General features: G+C 48.9%; 1 protein-coding gene and 1 long non-coding RNA gene across 16 annotated transcripts in view; one reads left to right on the plus strand and one right to left on the minus strand.

Annotated features, from left to right (window-relative positions):
• Nucleotides 1–10,839, minus strand: part of B3GAT1 (beta-1,3-glucuronyltransferase 1) — a 30,706-nt gene extending 19,867 nt beyond the window's left edge. For 11 of the 14 annotated variants that reach the window (XR_014879703.1, XR_014879702.1, XM_085209362.1 and 8 more), the window contains exon 1: nucleotides 10,702–10,839. The gene's annotated coding sequence lies outside the window, so the exon portion shown is untranslated. Of the gene's footprint in view, nucleotides 1–4,490; nucleotides 5,016–10,701 lie in introns of those variants that run through there. The other 3 variants (XM_010723632.4, XM_085209360.1, XM_085209361.1) reach the window with 2 other exon arrangements.
• Nucleotides 10,840–10,912: 73 nt separating this feature from the next.
• LOC146542754 (uncharacterized) lies at nucleotides 10,913–18,491 on the plus strand. 2 transcript variants are annotated; one of them, XR_014879705.1, is made up of 3 exons: nucleotides 10,924–11,051; nucleotides 12,497–12,670; nucleotides 15,269–18,491. It is a non-coding gene; the product is annotated as an uncharacterized LOC146542754 (long non-coding RNA). The 2 variants fall into 2 exon arrangements; XR_014879704.1 differs by lacking the exon at nucleotides 12,497–12,670 and having other exon boundaries at nucleotides 10,913–11,051.
• The last annotated feature ends 1,201 nt before the right edge of the window (nucleotides 18,492–19,692 follow it).

Here is a 19,692-nt window from a genome sequence, read left to right on the forward strand (position 1 = left end):
CACATCCGTCAGAATAACAAGTAAGGTTCACCTGACCAGCACCCCCAGCCCCAGACCTTTCTGTACTGCCAAAATTCAGGATGTGGGATTCTGGCTGTGCAGAGTGGCTGAGATATGCTGGGAACTGCCTCCAACAAATGTGGCCATCAAACATGAAGAGCTATGCCCAGCAAGCCACATGCCCTAACAGTAGCTCCCAGCTGGCCCTGCAGTAACATCTCAATTCCAGCCCTGGATGTGGCCCTGCTCACCTCTCACACTACTCTGACACCAGACCTCTCAGGTGGGGGACACAATGGAGCCCTCCATTAGCATCATCAAGTCCACACCTGGGATGTGACTTCAGGGCTGCCAGCTTTTTCTTTTAATTAGTGAGTTCTTCCATCCACCTCCCCCCAAAAATAATCCCGCTTTATTGTGAAAGAGTTACTAATAACCCCATTCTAGTGTGCTAAAGAAGAGAAAAAAGGAAGCCCTGGGAAGCTGGTGAACATGCTGGCCCTCTCCAACTGCAGCAAGCCACCACCACACGCTCTGAAATGCATTGAGAAGGGCTTACATTTCCATCATTTTTCTTCTTTTTTTCAGTAGCAAACACTGAGTATGTTAAAGGTGCCTTGTCCATGAGCACATCTGCACTCACACTCCATAGAGCCACTTCCAACATGCGCTGCTTGCGAGGAGCTGCAGGAGCCTGGCATTGGTTGCTTTGCATTTTAGAAGCACTAAGAGCAGCCATGCAGGTAATTCAAACCAAAGAGCTTCTGTGCTATACATCCACATGTAAATTCCTGCCTTCTTGCACACCGCCTGCTTGCAACAAACGGCCTGAGCTTCCAGCCTGCTGCACTGTGCTCCAGAGTCCTCTACAGCTCAGCAACAAACCCTCCAGCACCAAAGCCTGCCTCAGTGCAGTACAAATACATTCCTACCCCAGCAGCAGTGCTTGGAGGGACAGGACCGTTCAATGACATTTCCTGCAGCTTTTCACTCCTGTGGCTTTGAGGGACAGATTTTGCAAAAATGCAGCTCTCTGCATTTTTGCCCAAAACTGTAGAAAGCAAAGAAAATCCCCAGCTCCCATCCCCATTAGACAGCTTCTTTAAAGAGATGAGGCTCAAATCCTAAGCCCTGCTCAGTGCTGGGGGGTTAAACAGCACGTAGAGACCGCCAGCCTGTAACCTCTGCAAAAGTCACTAATGGGACTGAGGGATTAACATCGATTCTTCCAGGCTACAGTAGGGAAAGGAGGTGGGGAGGGACCTGGGATGATAAAGCAAATGCCCAACTATAATTCAGCAGCTTGCAACACAATCAATCGTTGCTTGCTGTTCTGCAGCCCATTTGTGCAGCCACAAACCTACACAATATTCTCCTTGGAAACAGGAAGGTCATTTTAAAACTACCTCCCTTCAATTTTTGGTCACTGTTGAGATTCAAGAAGGTCTCCTCATCCTACGGTGCCAGCCAAAAGCAAGTGCACAGGACTTCTTCCATGATGCACTTTTCCTTCTTCCCCTATCTCCTCTCTCCAGAGCGAGCACTGAAGCTTTGACTGCCTCAGAACCGGCATGCTTGGAGCTGTCAGAATAACATGACCTGTCTGCCAGCTGAGAGGCATTTGGAAGGAAAGGATTTCTTTGTGTCTACCAGCAAAACAAACCTGTGTGTCAATCCAATCAACCCACAGCCATTCCAGCACTGCCTAAGGAGGTAAGATTTGGCTCTTGGTTTGACTCTGAGTGGAGAAGGCAAAGGCTAAATCCACAGTTTGTCCAGCTTCCAATCCAAGCCCAGATCTGACACTGCCTTCCCTGTGGCTGAGCGATTTTGGCTCACCTGCACTGCAGCTTGCTGTAGGGGTGAGATGAAAATAGCTGCCTACTTTTGGACACGGATGGCAAGGCTCAAGTAGCTCACAGGCTAAATAGGGAAACGGCACAAACTCTGATGCTGGAGGTGCTGGCAAAGCACAGCTCTCACCGATCTGATGGGCTGGTGTGCGTGTCCAGGGAAGGTCATTTCTCCTAGTTTTAGAATCACCCAAAGGCCAAACCCAGCACAGATCTTCTCCATTTGAATGAGAAATGCAGAAGCCAAATAAAGGCTGGGATAGAATTAAGCCAATGGTTTCTCAGCACAAGTCAAAGCAGAGTGAAGCAGCAACTCCTATAGAAGACTGATCCTCATGAGTGCCTCTGCTGCTGCCCAGCTCCACTTGCCAGCCCTGCCATGTATAAGAGCATCTCCATCCCTTGTGCAAGCCTGACCCTCTCAGACAGGCACTGACCTGTCCCCAGAATAGCCAGGGCACAGGGAAACATTCCCCATGAACCAGAGAGTGTTGCATATCAAGGATCTCAAACATGCAAATAGCTAAAAGCACATGGGTGTAACCTGACATACAGAGATCTGCAGATAGGGATGGACAGACAGACTGCCTTGCAGGGCCACCCATGCAAGGTGAAGAGTGAGATAAGCCCTTAGGGAGCTCTGAGAAACCAGAGCGTTTTGTAATGGCTGCTCTAAGAATATTGTAATCATGTGGTAATTATGTTGCATGCAAATCAACCAGGCAAATTACATCGTTATTATTACAACCATCACCAAGCTCACGGCAGGGACAGAGGGGCAGGCCATCCCATGCCCAAGGGCAGAGCAGAGGCAGGAGTACTGATAAACACAGCACAGAACCACATGATGCTCCCTCCAGGCCTGCCCAACCCAGGCTGTGGCATCCTGGAAGCTTCTTCAAGCAACTTGGACCACATCTGCACTTTCCTACACTGTATCTCAAAATGCAGCACTTAATTAGGTTGATTTTACTTTTTTTTTTTTTTTTTTTTTAATTAAACAAATATCTTTAAGCACGAGTGCAGCCCTTGACATTTGATTGGAACTGTCAGTCTTGCAAATGTCATCGCTATAGATGACTAATCTTCAAGAATAAGGCAAACTTACTAAACTCTTTGGCTCAGTTGAAAATGAGCTAAAGCAGTAACAATGGTTGGGATAGAGAGGGAGAAGTCAGTGTTGTCTGCATGCAGGAAGGCTCAGCACCACACACAGCCAGTGCTTGGGCTGATCCCTGGCTGAATGGGATCACCACCTCCACCACAACCCCTTTCCCCCCACAGACCAAGGGCTGCATCACCCACGGCTGCTCCGTAACAGGAATGACGCAGGCTGCAGGATAAGTTATTAACTTCAGCAGCCTGAGTCTCTCCCCATTAGAGCAGTGTGGTTCAAGATGCCTGGGTGAGACAAAAGGGACTGCCAGGCAGAGCACAGAGCGCACGAGACAGAGATGAGAAATAATGTTGGCAGCATTATTAAAAGATAAATTGAAGGAAGAAAGGAGGTGCATGTGTGGGGTGAGAGCTTCAGAGGATCGTAACAAATTCTTTGCCACCACCAGTTTTACAGCTGTCGAATTTCCCAAGCAGGGACCAGGGCAGTAGCTGGGAGACAGCACCAAATTTTTGCTCTTGTAACTCTTCCCCAATAAAAATCATGTCTGGAATGAAGAAGAAACCAATGGAGAGAAACAAGTACTTCCAAATCCTACAGAAGGGCATTCCAGGAGCTGCACGCTCCCTGAAAATGAATGCATTAGAGTCACGACTTGTGGACACACCATTATTATAAGGAAGACAGTGGGGAAAATTATTCATTAATAGTGACTTCTGTAGCTCTAATCTCCATAACCAGCTGCCATTCATACAAGTGGATCAGAGCCCATGCGAATAAACCTTTGAATATCCCTACAAGCCCGTGTCACGCAGCCAAAGTCAGGCTCTCCCAGGGGATTACTGCATCCCTGCAGCTACTGCAAGAGCTAAAGATGGGAAGGGTGAGCAATTCTTGTGTCTCGCTGAGGCTGTGGGGAGCATACAGGCAGAGTGTGCCATAAACTGGCTGGCAGCCTTTCAAGGATGGCAAGCCTCTGCCAGATTTCACTTCTGTCTCCCAAATTAGAAGCAAAACATGCCACTGGAAAGGTGAAAGCTGTGTCTCAAGGAAGAGGCTGCTCTCAGTACCACTGCATGAAGGACTATCTCAAAGCGTCTTGCTAATCTGAGCACAGCAACTGCCTCCAAAGAACCCACAGCTCCCCGGGTCCAGCAGGAGCCTGCAGGACTGCAGCTGACCCCATGATCCTGCTGCCTCCTTCAGAGAGGCAGCCCCCTCTTCTATCTGCCCCTCAGCAATCAAGAGGTGCATTATTCAGAAGAATTATCAGCTTACTCACGTGCCAAAGTGGGTTCCAGGTACCACACCCAGCCTCTAGCAAAATCCCTCCTGCAAAGCTGCCCTCTTCTCATCCTGGGCTCAACAGGGAACAGCACAGTGCTGCTCTCCTGCTTTGATGCCTTTGGAGGGTTTAACAGCTCTGTTACAGCAAGGGACAGGAGTTAACAGCCCTGTCAGGCTGCTCCCTCATCATCTGGTTAATGTACCTCGTTAATGGCACAGCAAGCATCACTCACCTCCTGTACACTCCACAAACTCCAGCCTTTCCTTTGGGCTTGCAGCTGCATCCCCACAGGGATGGAGGGATGGCAGAGCATGACCCAGAAGCACTGCAAGGCCAGCTGTGTCTCAGCACAGCTCCAAGTTTACCTTCCACGCCAAGTGTATGGAATTCAGATGGAATAATCACAGATCACCCTGCTCTGCTCAGAGCAATGTCATTCCACAGCACTTGCTGCCTTTTGCTCTCCTGCTCACTAGTAGTGGGTCTCCAGCAAGTACTTTCCTTCACAGACTCCGATGAGTCCTGGCCCTTGCAGGGCCACCTGCATTAACAAAAATGTGTCAGTACACATTTCTTCTTTAGCTTTAGAAGCTGCTAAGCAGATGGAAAAACAAAGCGAGGAGCGCAGCCAGAACGCCTCAGCGCCCCGCTGGTATTTATGGAGCAGCCCAGGGTAGGTGGGAGTTGGCCCAGGCACCCACTCCTCTCACTCTGTGTTCCTCTGCTCCGTGGCAGCACTGCTCATGCAGCTCTGCTCCTCTCTCGTATGCATCTGCAGCCAGATCCACTCGTCCACAGCAGCACACAGAAACATCTCAGCTCTTGTTTTGGAACACCAATGGGAGACAAGAGTAGGGTTATTTAAAACTACAACCTGTCAGAAATGGGATCCTTCTCCTCCTGGTGGTGATAGGAGTTGGGCTTCCTATTTGCCAAGAACAGGAGTGGGACCTGAATCATGCTGACATTATGTTATCGTAATGCTGGAAGTATTATAAATGCTCTGCTCGCCAGACAAATCCTGGAGCAGGCTTCCAAATCCCCTCAAAATCCCCACTTGCCTCTCTACATTCATCCATTCATGAAATCCAGAGCGGAACCTCAGCATCCATCCTTCTGCTTTTGGTCTCAACCCAGCTGTATGGAAGCTGCTGGGGCGGGAAGGGGGGAACAGGCAGAGTGGTGGTCTTCCTTCTGAATTAACCTTCCTTGTCTTCCAGGTGCCAAATCTGGCAAAGAGGCTGTGCCAGGGCATTTAGGAAAGCAGCGGAGACATGCCTGTCTGCTGTCAGAAAGCAAAATGTGTCTCATTCTCCTTGACCACAGCAAGCTGCAGCACTGGTGAAACTGGGGCTCTGTCCCCATTCACACTGCTCATGAGGCTGGACAGCAGGCTGGCTGCAGATTTGGTGCTGCAGCTGTGGACATGCAGCTCCAGACGAATTCCCACTGCCCATGTCACTTTACAGCTGAATCTATGCAAGCAGACATCAGTAAGCAAAGGGATTCCCACCTTTCTGCAGTCACCGTTCTTTGTGCCACAGCTCTCAGTTCCTGACCTACTGGGCTTTGACGGGGCTCCCAGACAGAGCAGAAGAACAATTTCCTCTGACAACCCAACCTACCAGTCAGGATTGCACCAGGCAGGAATGGAAGGGGAGAGTCTAAGCTTCATTTCTCTCACTGTGAGAGCTGTGCACCAGCTGTTGTTGTTTCAGAGAGGATAACCAGTCTCCAGGAGATGTCACAGAAGGAACACAGGGCCCAACAGACATCTACCTTCAGTGGGCTCCACAGTGTACACACACCTTCACAACAGCCCAGAGCTGGATGGAGAGAATTTTCAGTCACGATGCAAAGCCGTAAATCACTTCCTTGGAGGCATCAGAGCTGGGGGCTTGTATGCATTTCTAAAGATTGGTCCACTCTAATGGGCAGAATTTCTTCTGGACTCCCATATCTCTGCCAGGAGACTCTCAGTATGGTCACATTCACCTTTTCTTGTCAGCATCTAGCTCCCCTTCCACCAACAACCATTTCCTCTGCTTACCTACACGCTATGCTTCAGATGCAAGCAGCAAACCACGTCTCGGGAGCTAACAATAAATAGCACTGCAGGCAGTACGGACTGGAGCTAGGCCAGCAGTGACCAATGCAACCACACACCCTTTGAGTGCTGACATATCACCTGCTGTTACAGAACAGTGCAGGAAGCCTTGCACAAAAGGTTAGCTCCTCTCCTGTCTAGACGAAAACAGCTCTGATCCAGGCAGGAAGGGGATCTTGAGCATTTCCTATTTATTCTGCTGTCACTGCCAAGAATATCACACTGTGCTCCCCATGGATCATCCGGAGGGGCTGCTGAGTACCTATGCAGCTGGCAAATTGCTTAAAGGCTCCATGGTGCTGGGGCAGGGCCAGGAGCATGCAAGGTGTGTGCATCTCAGAGAGAGCTCACTTCCCTATACAAAGGCAGAATGGAAAACACAGGTGTGCTAAGCTACATGTGGAAGCAAGCTCCAGTCACAGGCTATATAATGCTGTACATCAGTCATTTTTATGAGCCTCTGAGAATGTGCAAATTCCACTTGCACAAATAAGATATCACAGACAGAAGGACATGGATTAGCATGCCTACAGCTGTGGGACAGAGCTATAGCAGTGCACAGCTGGGCTCTGCTGGCCAGCACAGGGAACTGTTTGCCTTCAGTTCTCCCATCTCTCAGCTCCCTGGAGGTGTGGAGTTCCCATTAGAAAAATGTAGGAGGATATGTTCAGTAGTGAATAATATGCTGTGTTACTTAGAGTACTTGGGGGTGGTCCATGCATCTAATCAGGATATTAAGATTAATTACGAGCCACACCTTGTGATCTCCACTCAGCAAGCTTCAGGAAAGTGAATCCAGCCCTGACATCAGCTTGCCAACTCAAACACAAGCAGTTGGGGTTGGCAGGAGAAAGAGGAAGAATCCATCCTCACTCTCAAGGCCTTGCAGCTGGCAAAGGCCACCTCTCTTGCCACAAATCCTGGAAACAAATCACTGGGAATATCCCAGTTCAGGACCTCCTCAAGTAAAACATAAAGGATGACACAGAACAGAGAATGAGGACTTATGAAAAAAAATACTGCAGAGGGCCTTCCCTATTACATTGCTTCCAGAAGACACTTTGCCACAGAGTGGGTTGAAGCTACACCAAATGCTCCTCCAGCCATATGTCTGAACAAAAAATATAACAGAGGTCCACCCAATTTTCAAGACTGCTGCATGGCACTTGGCAATGGAGAATTGTAAAGAAGTGTGGGGTGAGAAAGCCACAAAGGGCAACAGCCCCAAGAAGGATGCTGATCCCACTCTGCTGCATCCCTGGGAGTTGGAGACATAAAGCAGATCTGGAACCCAGGCAGCCTCTTGTGCTGTGCATCCCTGCAAGACAAAACACAGAGTGATGCAGAACAGCCTGGCACTGCATCCTTTCTTCCTGTGGATTCACATCTGCCCACTGGATTTTATTTGTAGAAGAATGAACTGCTTTTGCACAACTTCCATGAGCTGGCAGCAGCGAAACAAGGGCAAGAGAGAGCAAAGGTACTGCAAAGGGCAAGTCTGCATGAAACACTAGAAAAAAAAACTGCAACATTTGCCCTAATGTCCCTTAGAAGACAGTTCTTTTCACTTCCCAAGACTTCTACTGCTGCAATGTGATGGTTCTGGAAAAAAAATTCAAAGGGCAGACGTGCTGCTTTCCTTTCAGAAAGCATTATTGTGATGCTGAGCAGCCAGCATTACACAAGTGGAGTGTGTGCTCACACTTTGCAATTGGAAGGTTTCTTGGTCAGCTCAGGCCAGATCTCCTTGTTAGAGGAATTATTTAAGAAGTCAGCAGCGTTGGGGGGTGATGCTGATCTGACACAGCCCTGCACGCCAGAAAGACACAGAGCAACACCGCAAGTCAGGGGAGGAGAGAAAATCCCTGCACCACTGGAGCTGTCTGGGGCTGAGATGATGAGGGCAAAGCCCCAGGAGAACAGAATCACAGACCCCATGGCACCATGCCAGGCCTGTGACACATTCAAGGTGACAGTCCTGTCCCTGGCTCGGGGCACTGTTCCTCCTTAGAACAGCATTTACTCTCCACTTTGAGCCACCTCAATGGGTCAGGAAGCGTCGAGATGCCAATTAACACCCGTGGAAGTTCTTTTCTGTGCCAACACATGCATGCAGAGGGAGAGCTTTCCTTTGGATGCCCTCTCACTTTGCCATCTTAGAGAGCAGAAATTATACGAGGTTTGCATCCCATCTCTTGCACCTTCCTTAAGTCAGCCCAGCTCAGAAGCAGCAGCTCTCATTAGGGCAGTTACCATCTCACTACTAACCCCAGGTTCCCAGTGCTGTGCCAAAGAGCTGAGTGCTTCATCTGGAATACCTATGGGAAGGCAAGAGAGATTCAGAACTCAGGTGCATGAGATTGGAAAGTACTCAGTCAGTGTCACTCATGGCGTTTCTCCCCTCTCTCATACACCCCAACATATTCAACCAAAAAAACAAAGATGTTGCTCAGCTACCTTCCCCTTCTCGCAGCATCCACTGCCCTGCCAGCTTTGCCCACTTCCAAGGCTCTCAGCTCATATCAAAGGATTAGCCCTTCTTTCTTTTTCACAGCCTAATCACTCCATCCCTCCTTCAGAATATCTTCCATCTTACTCATTGCTTTGAGGCTGATACGTAGAAGATTTGGGTGCTACATACAGAAAGTTATTTTACCTTCCTCCCCTCTCTCCCCCACCCCATGCCTCCATTTTCTCCCACCTTTTTCACCCTGACCCTGTCAGGTTACCCAACCATCTTCTCAAGCCAAATCCTGGTCAATTCATTCCCATCAGATATTTGCATATAGGGAAGTACTAATCACGCAAACAAGGCAGCAAGATTCACCTCGGTGGCTCAGGAGGATGTCCTCACATAAGCAAGAATTACAAAACAAAAGCTTCAGTCCACATTTTCACAGCCCATCTTCTGTATCGATGTGCATGCATACACACAACCCTAGATGTCTTGTAGGTCCTTTCCAACCTTGTGATTCTATGAGTCTGCAATTGTGTTTTCACAAGTTGGCATCATCTAGCTGTAGATGTTCAGGGACACATGTCAGAAAAGCACACAAGACCTACAAACAGACTGCACAGCCACTGAGTCCATAGCAAACATCAGGCTGTGAGCTCCTTACAGGTGTATACAAGCTCTTAAGTCAACTGACAGCTCATCGGGGCTCGTGACTTTCTGCACTGTGTGCACATGATCTGTGACATGCTGCTAGCAAAATAATGAAAGCTAATTCCTCCTAACCCCATGCCAAGCTGAAGACCCCTCAAGAAGCCCCCAAAGGTATGTGAGGGCTGAAATGAAGTGGGTATGGTATCCACAGCTGGAGACATCAGGACCTCTCTCGTGCTTTCCCAAATAACATCTGGGCTGAGCCACCTCCCAGCATGGCTTGAAAATCTACTTTCTGGTCTGGCTGAGAGAAGTGAGGACCTCTAGGGTCACAGATTCAGGAATTATGTCAGAGGGAAGCTCAGCAGGAAAAGGGAAAGCATCATTTATGGACTGCTTCATTGATTGCTATGGACTTTCTGCCTGTTAATCACTATTTCTCATCCCAGTCCACTCCCACAACATAACATGACACAGAGATCACTCCTCAGCTGGCAAAGCACTGCACAGCCATCTCCTCTTCCTCAAAACAAACAAAAACAAAAAACAACAAAAAAACCACCACAAATCACAAAACAAACAAACAAAAAAAAAGAACAACACACACACACACACACACTTGGAAATCTCTTCTCTTTAAGCAGCCTCAAAGTTGGCTCTCACCACTGCTGGCACGAATGAAAGGGATTTCAGTTCCCCCTCCTCCTAAATCCCTTCTCTTTCTGTTGCAAAGAAAAGGCAGAGAAGACCCAGGAAAGAGAAAAGCAACTCTGATCGCCTCTCTTACCTCCCTCCTGTCACTCTGCAGGGTACAAGGGTGGGCTCTGGGGGGCACAGGGCCATTGAAGTCCCCAAGCAGATCCTGGAGAGCCACACACAAGCCCACGAGGGGAGCCCCAGAGCAGGTGCAGGGCTTGGAGGGCAAGGCTGGGAGCACAGTGCTCCCGGAGGCGAGACATGGGCATTTTTTTCCCAGCCAGCCTTCCCCAGGCAAGGCAGTGTGACGTCCTGAGAAAGGAAGGCAAAGTGATCTCCAGCACTGCAGCCCCCAAGACCCCTTCTGCACCCTTTAAATACACTGAAAGAGATAGAAAAATTGCTTGGAGTCTTTCTTGCGCCCTCCCACTCCCTGCCCATTGCATGCACACATACACACACCCAGCCCTGTGCATAAAGGATCTCTGTCCTGCTCAGTTCAGCCATGCAATGTCTGTGAGAGGCAAGAGTTACCTTATTCCCACAGCCTGAACCGCCTTCTCTCTCCATCGTGGCTGGGAGGCTGCTCCCATTCATGCTTTAATCCCTGGGAACAGAGGCACGATTCAAAGCAGCTGTTCACCCACTAGAGTGGGCTCCCTTCAGCAACCTCCTCCTTCTCCCCTCCCTTTTTCCTTGTTTGTTGGGTCCGGATTTTTTTTTTTTTTTTTTTTTATGTATTCTTTTTTAATCCAGGCAGCAACCAAAACGCTCCTTCATCATCTCTCTGCCTCTCCGTTCCACTCTCAAAGAAACGCAGGGGAGAGCTCCTTCCTCCTCCGTGGACCATCAGTTCCCCAGGTCTGCCTCTCTGCAGCGTGGCGGTAAGAGAAGGAAAGAATGAGAGAGGGAGCGAGTGTGGGAGGGAGGGAGCGTGCAAACAGGGAGGAGGAGGAGGAGGCCAACGGGATGCGGGAGGAAGGAGCCAGAGCGTGGCTGACTGCTTTGTATCCAGAGCAGTGCCGACAGCTCCCTCCCTCCCCCCTGCCGGAGGAGGACTTGCGCTGCTAATGGTCTGTACCAATTTATTCCACTTAGGCAGGGGCACTTCTCCCTGCGACAGGAGGAAAAGCCAGGAAAGGCTCTGAGATGGCCCCTTAAGGAATTGATTGTTGCTCTCCTCACTCACGGCATCACCCAGTGAGTTTACTGCCACAGGAGAGGGGAGATGCTCTCCTGGCTCAGCAGCAAGAGGGAAGCATGAGGCTGGAAGGGATGGGTGCGAGGGACGGGTCTTGCTGGTGAGGAGGCTCAGCACCATCTGAGACAGAGTGGTGACATTATGCTAGATGGAAAGCAAGGCTGTCAGGCTGAGCTCTGTTTCATGCAGCACCCTTCGTGCCTTGTAGCACACAGACTCAGACTGATGGCTCCCAGGCTGAGTCCACCTGGGCTCTGAACCAATAGGCCATGCTCCTTAGATGTCACACAACTCCTCTTATTTAGCATCATGTCTTTCCACGTTCCTTAATGTGAGGACAATTGCACCAAGCCCAATGGGAGCTGGGAGTCACAGCCCATTTCTGTGAGCTGTGACAGTGCAGTGGGACCTTAGGGACTCTCCCTCCCTCTACTGGGGCCACTTAGAGAAGAAAGGGCTTGAAGGGCTCAGAATAAGATCTTATCTCCTGATACTGCTCTTTAACAGTTAACCCAGGGAGGGCTGACTCATGCTCAGCAGCAGATTTCTGAGATGGCTGAACACCACAGTACATATGCCTCAGAATGCCACGCTCACAGCTAGGCAGCTTATCACGAGCCAACATCCAGCCCTGAAGTTGGAGGTGAATTACCTCTTGCTGCCCTGCCGCTGCTGCCTGCCCACCTGCTTCCAGCTCCCACCACACTCCAGCATCACCTCCTGGCTACCAGTCGCACAGTGGATGTGCACAGACCTACAGCCACAGCTACTGCCTTACTGCTCCCTCTTTCCTATCTGGCAAGGTTACAGTGCCATGGTAACATGTAGGTATAGAGAGATTTGTTTGCACTTTACCAAAAGGGAACGACAAAAAGAAAATGCCTTCAAGTTTCTGCAAAAAGAATCAGTACTCAGAGGGAGGAGTTCTGTATCATGGAACAGCCTCAGATTTTCACCAGTTGTTTCTATCACTTCCATCAGGTGTTTCATTTTGGGGGTACCAAAAGGGCTGCCAGGGCACAAGGATGTCTGCTGGCCAGCTGCTGCCAGTGCTGGAGATGGAGGGAGATGCCTTATAGGAAGGTGCTGTGCAACAGCCTCTCCTCACATGCTACACCTGCTCTGCAGGTGAATGAGAAACATCTCTGGGATGGCCAATCCAAAATCCTTCACTGGGTAGAAACTGTACAGGGGACCACCGTTGTGTGCCTTCTGCTCAGCCATATCCTCTACAAAATGAGCCAGCTCCTGAAATCAAAGAGAACGCGGTGTTTTTGTGTCCTTGGGCTCATTTTCTGCAAGGTACCTGGGGAGACATCAGCTCCAAAGACTAAATGCCTGGGAATTTTGTGCCAATTCAGCTAGTACTAAGGGTTTCACTGAGCTCTATGTCTATTAAAAATGCATAATGTCCGCTTATATCAAAGGGCAGGTTCAGACCCAGCGCTTTTCCTGCGTGTCCCCAGCTCAGTGCTGGTGTGGCACATAGGAGATGGATGGGCAGAAGCTGTCCCTGGAGGCCTATATCAAGAGACAGGAAAGGGCATCACTGCTGACTGTTTCAGGGCTGGGAGAGACAGGGAAAAACAAGGGAGAAGTGACATAAAAGCGCTCCTGTCACAAAATCTAAACACGTAAAAACTCAGGGAGGCAAGAGGAGATGTGTTGCATCTGAGATTTATAAAAATTATGGATGAGCAGTAACATTTCAGGTTCAGCTCTGCATCAGTGTCTCCAAAGACTCACAAAGGTGAAAGGAACCAGGAAAAGTGTCAAAGAAGCTCAGGAGGGACACAGACCCATACAGAGACACTGCTGTGTCCCTCCCCTGCCCCCGGCCTGCAAATTACAGCACTCACAGCTCCTTTTTGTGATCAGAGCAGCAGAACAACGGTACAGAGCGGCTGCTCTGACATTTTCCAAGGTTATCCCTTTGAACTTTAGCATATCAACTTGTTTGCATGCTGGGTATGGAGCGTGCCACGTTACCAGAGCCAGGTTCCAGGGGAGGGCTGGAGGAGAGGCTCAGCAACCCTCCCACAGGGTCTCGGAGTGGGGGGAAGGCAGTTGTTTGCTGGAAATCGGAGTGCTTCAGAGGAGATGAATCTAAACCATACAGCTCCACCGCTGACAGCAGAGAATATAAACAGAGCAGTATTTTCCTGCTCCCTCCCCCTTCTTATTATAGCACAAATACCCCGAGTAAAATACATACACACAGCCATCCACTATAAAAGCAAAACAAAGCCTCAAGTGTGCACACGCACACACACACAGATATTCTTCCGGAGAACGCAGCGTATATTCAATACCTTAAATGTCATTTTTAAAATATTAATGCTATGCTTCTGGCTAGGTTTATGTAAGGTTTATTACCATAGGATTGGAGGCACAACAAAGCCCAGACTCGGTGCTGCAGCCTGGCGTGCTTTGCCTGCCCGGCAGTGCCTCATCTCCCCTGCAGACCCCAAAAACTCAGTGCTGGGGAGGGCATGCTCCCACCAGGCTGTTTTCCTGGGAGGGGGCAGAGCTGCAGTCCCTTTCCCTGCTCACCATCTGGCACTGTCAGGAGCATCTCTGTTCCGAGCTGCAGCCAGGCACAAACACGAGTGGATGCCTCTCTCCGGCTGCACAATAACCTCATTAGCCAAGGCAGTGCAGGGCAAAGGGAAAAAAGCACGAGGGCAAATGCTGAGCAAATAGCAGGGTACGGCTCAGCACACGATCAGCACTGGCTGCTGGGACGGAGCATTAGAATACCCAGAACAAACCCGGAATTGAGAAGTTGATGAGGAAAGGGATGGGCCAGCCCTGCCTAAAGACACTAGGAAGGGAGGACCTCATTTGAAAGTCCCACTTCAAGGCTGAGCAGTGGCTGCTCACACCCACAACTCTAACCATTCATGTTAGCTCTCCATGCGATGCATCCCTCGACCTATTAATGCTACTCCCTTCAGGAGCCTGTTTGTTCAATTCAGCTTCTGGAACAGATCCTTGTTCTTCCTTTGGTGCAAGCTGGGCACAAAGATCCATGCTATCCCAGTTACTCCCCAGTGGCCAGGCAAAGGCCAATGGGCTTTGAAGCAAAGGATAAGCTTCTTATGGACGAGCCACACGTTCTGCTATTTGCACAGACCATTTCCAAGACATGATGCAAATGCCCAAGTCTTAGCAGCTCTGCAAAGAGCTATTTCAGCCTTTTAGTCTGTTGGAGCAGGGGGAAACCAGCAGATAATTCTGTGACAAATCTGCTCTGGTGCCAAGGTTTCTTTTTCTTCTAGTAAATGTACAGCAAGCAGCAATAAACGCTGTCAGCCGATCCAAAATCTCCTTACTTTTCATCCAAGAAGACTATTTCACAACCTTCACATACACAAGCTGTAGGAGATGCTTCCTCATCATTGAGCATGACTTCTGCAGAACGGGGTGAGCAGCTAGGGGTGCAGGCTGGCCACTAGCTCACAGCCCATAGACACACACAAGGGATCAGGCACCTGCAGAGTGCTTTGGACAACCTGATATGAGTAAAAGGGCTGTTGGAGGAAAATCCCTCTATGAGCATTAAACGGGCCACAGGACACCCTATGGCCCATCTTTGCCTTTATGCTAAGATGAGGAGATGCTTTCCTCCCTAGTAGTACCACCTATCAGGAGCTCTTTCACCCTATCAAGTCTCTGCACACGCGTGAAGCACACGTGCACATCCCAACCACTGAAGCAGAGTGCCCATGGGATGCTTTGCAGATACTTAAGACCCACTGTTAGGAGGGGTTGGGGCCAGTGCTGGGGGGATGGATAGAAAAGCCTCAGTTACGTATCAGCAGGTGGTGCTCTCCCCTTCAAATCCTTAAACAAGTTCAGGCCAAGCATAGCACTTCACCACTGGATTTCCTCCTGCAGAGAAACCTCAGCCTGAAGCACGACCTCAGATGAGAGCCAGGCATCGGCTCAGAGCCCAGGGAAGGAGAGGCACCGCTGCATGGAGCTCGCTGCTGGCATTGCTGGTTCTTGACAGCTTGGAAGAATCTTCACAGCCTAAAGACACATCATAGGTAAACCTGACTCAGGGGAGCATCGAAGAGGAAATGGTTTAATGCGTTGCTGGGAGTTAGCAGGAGTGATTCAATAACCCCTGGGTTCCTTGTCCAGCTGCAGCCTTTCTCTTATCGTTGCTTTGGCCAGAATCCAAGGCAGAGATTGTTCAGAGACCAGTGCACCCCAGACAGCACTCAATCACATCCACCAAATTGTCCTCAGAGGGATTTTAATTCATTGGGAAGCACCCTCTTAGCAAACAAACAGAAGCAGCGATGCAGCTCTCTCTGTGCTTCTCAGTAATTAAGTTCTGCCTCCCAAACCACCACCCAACACTCCACATATGAATTGCACAGGTCAGAGACTTGGCTTTGCTCTGGGTACCACAGATGGAGACCACAAGCAGGAGAAAAAGCAAGAAAACAAGCACAGGGCTGGGATTCCTATTAGTTGTCTTGGTGTGATTAGGGAGATAAGCCCAAGTGGAGACTTTCAGATGACATGCCAAAGGCCCTTCATGTTTTTAGGGGTCAGGAGACTTAAATGCAAGCCAAAGCAAACTGTCTACAAAATACTGGAGCTGTGCTGTTGAAACAATCTCTGCCCCCTTTCCTGCTACGTTGTCCCCATGTTTTCTACTACTGATTTGCCAGGCAAGTTGGGAACTTATTGAGAGATAACGTCCTTCAGGAGCAACTTGTGATACTCTGGAATCACAACATATTGAACTGATAAAGTAAGACTCTGAAATGCATAAATAATCACAACATAATAATATCCCACCCATCCCAAAATTACACAAGCAACTTTACTGTTTTTCTGTGTCCTGTTGTAATGCTGTAAGAGTGGGGTGCCATAGTCCCAGGCTGCAACAAAATGAGAACAAGCCCCAACACAGCAGCCCTAGATACAGAAACAAAGGAAGAAAATGTGCTTACCTTTGGAAGGCCTCAGGTAGGCAGGGATCTCCAGCAAGATCCCATTACCGCCACTGCCAGCCCTTAAATGAGGTCTGGGAAGGCATGGATCCTGGCTCCATCCCTTGCAGTCATTCAGGTGCATTGCATGTACCTGAGCCCCATTGGATTGGCCCTGCCTTCCCACCAGGTGCTCCATCACTGCTTCAAGCCCTGACTTAGCATTTCCACTACACCTGTTTATAAATATTCATTTCAGAGCTTTTTTAAACCAACAGAGCCTGTTAGAACACTGCTCCAAAAGTGCAAGAATTCTATGGAGAACCTACATCCATGTGTAGTCCATTGTCAGCAGAACAGTCCTGCTGCTTCTTACCCCTAAATGCAGAGGATGAGGGCGCAGCACCAAAGCATGAGCAGCAAATATCTCCCACACACATCCCTGCCACATGCCCAGTCTCTGCTAGCCACCTCCACCTCCAAACAGTTCTTTGACAACACTGAAATCACATCACTGGCTCTGGGTTCACTCAGTTGTCACGAAGTGCAATGGTTTGGTTCTGTAAAAAAATAGTTGTGTTCATTTCTGGGAAAGAAAAATTAATATGCAAACGCAGTGATAAATTCTCTGATGTGCACATTTATGTTTTTATCATGTAGTTAATCAGGAAACAGTAGGTTCAGTTTAGATACAGCTCCACACTTTGCCTCTATAATCTGAATCCCAGAAGGGCCTTATAAAACCATAATCTGCAATGCAAAACTGCAAAGCATATGGGAGTGTCTATAGATTTTCCAAATCACCTGTGCCCTAATTTAATATGAATAACAATTAGTTTACTCTTATCAGTTAATTGTGCCCCTTGTGGATTCAGCAACACTGCGTCTCGTCACCAAACGCCTTTGTCTGAGCAAACTTTAATTACACTTCCTGGCTGGGCCCAGCCGTATTCACAGCTTTGGCAATGAAGGTGAAACTGCTGTTAAACAACAAGCCATCACTGCCACCAGTTAGGGAGTGGAGCATGCTGCTTTCTGATGGAATCAGAGGACACAAAAGCAGCCTGGGGTGAATAGCAGGGAGCCCCACAGCACTGGGATGAGCAGCATAAGGAGTTTCTCTAGCCCCAGCTCTCTGCTCATATCTCTGCTCCCTCTGCCCCCAAAAGGAGGTGAGTACCCTGGGCATCAGTGCCATAAGTTGGAGGAGGCTTCGTTTCATCTCCAGTGCTGAGAATTCAGAGCAGAGGCACTGGGGTCCTATTTCAGCTTGGCTGCTGCCTCCAAATGATCCTGTGCAAGACACTGACCTCGGAGCCTGCTTCCTCACACATTTAAATGGCAACAACATTGTCGTTGATAAAGCTGATGGGGTATGAATGCACATTCACTCAATGCTTTGACATCAATGCTGCAATTAAAATGCTGCTAATGCAACAGTACGCACTGCAACCTTATCTATTGGCATTGGACGTGCTTTTTCCTTTCAAGGCCCAGAAGTCCCCTTGTGAATCATACAGAAAAACAGATTGAAGATGACTGTGTTTCTACTTCCATTTCAAACACGGCAGGGTTTTGCATACAGACCTTAAATCTCAGTTACACCATCCTCTTGGCAGCAAAACGTTTTGCCTTTGCATAGTAGAGGCCACAGGCTGCAAACCCTTTGGCAGGGATGAAGGAATAAGCCTGCAGTGCAGCTGATAAAGCCCCCAGTGCTAGGAATGCTCCCAGCCCGCTAGAATCAGTGCAGGAATGGAAAGGAATGATTGTGGCAGAGCGAGATGTTGAGGCCACAGAGGATGTGCATCTTCACACCAAGGATACGGAACGCTCCACCACCTGCTGCATCAAACACGCTCCTCATCTCCCTACGACACGACCTCTGCACCCCTCCAAACAAGATTTCCCTTTCAAAGAACTCCTTCGCAGCAGTGATTTCTGCTCGGAGCCATTCCACGCACTGACAACGACTTACAGCACTGGTCCAGATGAGCTGGCAGATGAGGACAGGGCCATCCCTTGACCTTCTTGGAACAAAGCTTTGGCTGAAGGAAGAAGCAAGGAAGATAAACCAAACAAAAGCTTATTCTGCAGAGCTGCCAAGTTTGGCAGTGTTCATGCAGGCCTGACAGCTTCACCCTGTAAATAAATTGTTTCTTCTGAAAATATAGGAGAGATCTCATCTGTCTTGGATACTGCAAGTCCGTGTACGGTACAGAATTGAACTGGCTTTTCTGAGGGAGTGTATTTTATTGAGCGCTGTTTAAATGACTGCCATCAAAAAGCCTTTCATAAACAAAAATTTAACATCTACTCGTTATTCACTCTCCTTTTCCCTTTCCTCCTGTGTCTCCCATCTAAAAGCAGACAAAAGCAAGGCAGGAGAAGGCTCAGCAATTGGACCTAGCGCAGGAATGCAGACTTGTGCTCCCCTCCACCTGTAGAAGCAGAGCTCCAGGCTGCAGCCTTGGGCCATGCACAGCACATGGGTGCTTCTGTGGCTGTGTCAGTGATGTGGGCTGTGCGTGACATTCCCACCCAGCAGCACCCCGTGCCAAGGAGCCGAGCCCATCTTTCCAAAAGAACATAAAAACAACAAACATCTCCCTCCTAAATAACCACTTTGTTGCTGAGTCTCAAAGCCCCTTTGCGCAGCTGCTGCTGGATGGTCAAAGCAGATCTTGACACAAAGGTCCACTTCTGTATCCTTCCAAAGGCAATGAGCTGCTGCAGGACAAACTCAGGCATCTTCAGTTCTCCCAGAGCTCACAGTCCCCCCTTCTGAATTGACAATTCTTTCTAAAATGAAGAGCTCCTAGACCTTGTTCTAAATACAGATCAATAAAGAGTGAATTTCCCAAATCCAGCACACAAACGAAGAAACCAGCTTGCAAGGACCAAAGGAGTTCTATGGGGTGTTTTAGTGCCGTGTCAGCTCAGGTAAATTAAAAATTGTCCTGATCGTTTTCTGATACTTGTGAACATTCTTCACCAGCAGCTGAGAAACAGACAGACAGGACAGGAAGGACTAAGTGATGTTTGTAGGTGGTTTTTTTAATTGCCCATGAAGCATGACTCTGTTGTCCTGCATCTTTCAGCTCTCTTCTAGCTGAAAAACCACAGTCTCACACACTGCCTCAGCACAGGCTGTATCAGAAGCAGCAGAAGTCAGTACAAAATAAGTTATATCCCCCAGTATTTCCCAGCTCTTCAGCTTACATGGAAAGAGGAAGGACCAAGCTTTACACTCTATGTTCCTAATAGCCATTATTTGCCCCAAGGCTGTCCTCTCAAAATCCCTAATGTTCACTTGCTGTTACTTGTGCACCTTTTTTTTCTCTTTCCTGCTGACTTGCCAGTTCAGGGCAT

Source organism: Meleagris gallopavo, chromosome 26 (genome assembly GCF_905368555.1).
Source record: "Meleagris gallopavo chromosome 26, MGAL_WU_HG_1.1, whole genome shotgun sequence".
NCBI classification, from domain to species: domain Eukaryota; kingdom Metazoa; phylum Chordata; class Aves; order Galliformes; family Phasianidae; genus Meleagris; species Meleagris gallopavo.